The sequence below is a fragment of the Micrasema longulum genome, unplaced genomic scaffold, assembly GCF_059751315.1.
Source record: "Micrasema longulum isolate JH-2025_06_02 unplaced genomic scaffold, ASM5975131v1 h1tg000192l, whole genome shotgun sequence".
In the NCBI taxonomy this organism is placed as follows: Eukaryota; Metazoa; Arthropoda; class Insecta; order Trichoptera; family Brachycentridae; genus Micrasema; species Micrasema longulum.
In genome coordinates, this window is record NW_028277397.1 from 136385 (window position 1) to 141638 (window position 5254).

The window sequence follows — 5254 nt, forward strand, 5'->3', positions numbered from 1 at the left end:
AAGCGGGTGGCCGTCCTTGTTTGGGTCGATCTTTTGAAAACATCGCGGCAGCTAGAAAAAGAATATGCGAACTCCCATTTACCTCCATTCGTCATCGTTGTAAACAATTGGACGTCTCCAAAAGCTCTTTGAAATGAATTTTGACTAAAAACCTGTACATGAACGCATACAAGATTCGATTACACAATATCTTAAGCCAGCAGACCGTGCGCAGCGCAGAAAATTTGTTAATTGGATTATGAAGCATCGACAAGTCGAAGATGATAGGGTGCTGATGAGACGCACTCCCAACCTGATGGGTAAGTCGATAAACAGAACTGTTGAATTTTGGGAACTGAAAACCCACAAGCGATCCATCAGCAGCCTATGCATCCACCGCGAGTGACAGTGTGGTGTAGATTTTGTACTGGCGGAATAATTGGCCCGTGTTTTTTTAAGAACTTACAATACAGTTACCGTCAATGGTCATCGTTATCACGACTTTTTAACTATTTTTTTGTGACCTGCGTTGGATGAAATTGACGTTGATGACATTTAGTTGTTTCAACAAGATGGTGTCACCTGCCACACTGCGGCAGAAACAATGCAGTTATTGCAGAGGAAAATTCCAGAACGAGCTATTTCGCGGTAAGGAGAATTAACTGGCCACCAAGATCGTATAATCTGACACCTGAAGCCTTTTTTCTTTGGAGTTTTTTGAACAAAAAAGTATCTACAAATAATGCACAGACAATTACAAATTTAAAAACAGAAATTTGACAAGTTGTTCATGAAATTCATCCACAATTATGTCAAATTATGATAAAAAATTTCGTAAAAAGGGTGAAAAATTGCCAACAAAAAGGCAAATCGGATATTGTGTTCCACATGTAACCTCCTTGTTTTATATATAAGTTTAAATAAAGAAATGATAACTATTATCTATACGATGATATTTATTCACATAGTATCGAACATCTGTTATTTCAGTGCCCATTTTTCAGTTTACAACGCCATAATCTTGAAGCAGAATGCAGGAAAGATGAAATATTCTTAACAGATATCCAAACTGTCGTTAAAAGAAGCTATCACGCGCCATTGTTCTTGGACTTTGCAAAGGTGATTAGACTCATAAAGGTAATAAGCCAAAGTCAGTGATCAAACATCCTATTTCCAAGACAAACAAAAACGAGGATTTCCGAGTACCTTAGCCTTGTACACGACACGCAGGGCTACTAAATATAGGGTCCAAATGGATATGTATATTTTTTTTAAAACCCGTGCCTTTATTTTATATAGAAAAGAAACCTCAAAATTCAACTGTTGTATTTTTTTTCATAAAAAAAAATAATCAAACTAGGTTCCAAACATCCTCTATAAGGTAACTCTGTGGCATAGTAAATTTTCTTCTCGGTATCTTCATAGCACAAAGCACTTAGGAACTCATTTCTACCCTGTATTTACACTCGTCTCCTCAGTCTTCCCTAATCCTTCCCATCCGCTGGTATTCTATTCCACGTCTCATCTTTGCCGGTAATCCCAGAATGCATCACGACTGCACATAGCACATACTGACTGAAGCCAGGATTTGACTCGAAGACAAACAATATTTCATATTTAAGACTATGCCATATTCGAAATATATAATATACAATATTTGTATTTCGAACAAGAAATATGCGAGAAGATAATTAAAAAAACGGCATTTTTTAGGAATTATTTATTAATCTCTCTCTGAAGCGATTATACGATAAGCTATAACTTCCTGGGGGTCATCAAGTGAAACTAAATTTAATTTTATTTAAACTTTGCAAAATTCCTTGATTAAATTGCAGCTACATAAAAATGTATACCGCCTGAGACACAATATTTCAATATCATTGATGTATAAATCTGTAAATAGATTATCCGTTAGGGCTCTACTTTGGTACAAATTAATTTGTCAGCATGCGTTGCACTTCTAGTATAAACACAAGTTGGTACATGATTACAACACCAGGTTTACTAGTATAGAAAGGCAAGATATTGATATTGTTATTGTATATTATTATTATATCAATATTGTTCCTAGATATTGCAATAAATATGGCAAAAAGACACGCAATACAGTATACCTAAAATATTTAACATAATACCAAACAATATTTAAAAAACTGAGTTAAATACAGGAGTAAGACGTTTGCTCAAATTATGGTTAGTAGAAAAAAGTTTTTTGTATTAGAGATTTTTGAAAATGTAATATGCAATGTTTTTCAAGAAAAAATATTATTAATGTAGGTTAAGTGTGAGTAATCGATGCAATTTATAAGAACCTGCTGACAAGTTGTATGTATGCAACTAAGAAGGACTTTAATTTAATAATATTTTTGAAAAATAATATCAAATAAATTAAATAAATTAAATAAATTAAATAAATTAAATAAATTAAATAAATTAAATAAATTAAATAAATTAAATAAATTAAATAAATTAAATAAATTAAATAAATTAAATAAATTAAATAAATTAAATAAATTAAATAAATTAAATAAATTAAATAAATTAAATAAATTAAATAAATTAAATAAATTAAATAAATTAAATAAATTAAATAAATTAAATAAATAAAAAAAATTAAATAAATTATATAATTTAAATAAATTAAATAAATTAAATAAATTAAATAAATTAAATAAATTAAATAATTAAATAAATTTAATAAATTAAATAAACTGAATAAATTAAATTAATAAAATCAATTAAATTAATTAATTAAATTAATTAGGTTGAATGCTGTCGAAATGCGATCCCTCAGGCGAATGTGTTGTAAAACGATGTATGAGAGGTGCGCAAATGTCGAGATCCGTGAAGTGTGTAAGGCTGAGACATGCACTATTGACAGAATCAAGAAAGGGGTGCTGCGTTGGTTTGGACATGTAGAGCGAATGGACAGCGAAAAAACGGCTAAAAGGATCTACGATGCAAATGTTGATGGATGCAGAAAACGAGGAAGACTGAGAAAGACATGGCACGATCAAGTCTATCAAATACTTGAAGATGGACATGTCAAAAGTGGGAATAATCGGCGTCCGTGCATGAGAAGATGTATAAATGTAGAGTATAAATGTCTGAATGCCAAGATAGAGTGTTATGGCGTTCTATCCTATCTGCCTACCCCTACGGGGAAACGGCGTGATGGTTTGTTGTTGTTGTTGTTGTTAATTAAATAAATGAAAATAAAATCACTTAAAAATTTCGTATTTTGGATGTTTGTAGCACTAACTTTATAGTTCATTGTTATATTTTAAAGGAATAAATAAAATTACTTAGTTTTATGAACACGTTTTTTTTGTCACTACCGACTAGTTTCGGCAACTCACTTTGCCTTCTTCAGGGTTATATAATAACTATATATACATACGTAAAAGAAACAATGAACAGTAGGTGCTGATAAAGATAGAGAGGGGGTTATTGTGTTTATGGTGGAGTAGAGATAAAATAATCGATTAAACTTAAGTCCAAGCCCTATTTACAATATTTTATCTGTTAAGTATAACCCTAACATACACAATTACCCCCTCCCCTATCTTTATCGACACTTACTGTTCGCTGTTTCTTTTATGTATGTATATTTAGTTATTATATTACCATGAAGAGAGCAACGTGAGTTGCCGAAACTAGTCGGTTTTTTTATTGTCAATAAAAAAAAGTGGTTCAGAAAAGTAAGTAATTTTATTTATTCCTTCAAAATAAAAAAATCATCATTTTTCCTGCATCTCTATTGCCTGGTCCTGTGCATCCTCCTAATTCAGGCTCACGTCCCGTAAATCTGATATAAACTGCCGATAAGCAGTGCCGATAAGCGGCGGACGTCCAGGACGTCGAAAACCTGATGTGTTGTAAAGTTGGCAAACGTGGCTAAGGCTTTCAGGAGGCATCCTCAGTATATAACCAGGCCAACTGTATCGCCTCCGCTTATTGACAGTTGACAGTTGTCACCGGAGTAAGCCGCGTCCGTTTTCTTATTACTTAGTTCCTCACAAAGTCAAATCATCGCACACCCAAGATTTTTCTTAAACACCTATTCTCAAAACTCAATATTCTACTGTTTTGGGCCCTGGAAAGGTGCCACGATTCGCATCCGCAGAGGAGAATAGGTGTAACGCAGACATTATATAGGCAGCATTTGGTTTTCCCAGAGTGAATATCCGAGGCTTCCTACTGTTGAATGTAGTGCCTGCTACTCCTAGCCGCACTCACATTTATTTTTGAAAGCTGCCATTTTCCATGGCATAAACTTCCAGGTATTTCAAACTCTCGTACCTTTCGACGATTTGGTTTGACAGAGTCAGGAGATTCGTATTATGAATATATTTATAAAATTTATGAATCTAACGTACAAATAACATACAAATGCATATTTTTAAACCTTACTTTAGATACAAAGAAAAAGTTCTTTGGTGGCCTTATTTCTAAAAGCAAAAAATAGGTGAATTTTTTTTTACAAAAAAGTATAAATAAATAGAAACATAAAATATAAAAAATAACAACTGTTTTTATTTAAATTATTGTAATTTATTTTATTTTATTTATTTGTTTTATTTTATTTATTTGGATAACCAACAGCTATAATTATCACATATTTATATAACAAAACAAATAACAAATAAGCCAATTACAGGTTTTCACAAGTAGCATCACAGTAAGTTAAAAAAGATTCTCGAACATAAAATGAATAGTAATTAAATGTAAATTTAAAAGAAAAGAAAAAAATACTACGAGTTATTTCGAAAGCAAACGCCGCACGTTATTAAGATTATTTTCAAATAAATCTATGTTAAATGATTTATTAATTACATTAAAATTATTAAAAGTTCGCCATAAATATGAATTTTGCCTATAATTAGATGAAACAAGAGGTATGTGAAGAAGAGGGTTATTTCTTAAAACTTTGGAAGGAACATTGATAGAAAGTTTGCAAAGTAGTTCATGACAGTCAATTGAACCAGAGGCAATTTTAAGTAAATAAATTATGTCCGCTATTTCGCGACGTTTTTGCAGAGGCAGTAGGTGATGTTTTTTACATATATGAATATACTGGTCAGATTTAAACTCAAGTTTCAACCGGAAACACATGAACTTTACGAATTTTTTTTGAATATTTTCAATGCGTGATATCTGCACATTGTACATAGGATTCCATATTTGTGATGCATATTCTAAGTTGCTTCGCACTAATGTACAGTAAAGGATTTTAAGTGTCTTTGCCATAGTGAACGACGTAGAGCTACGCATA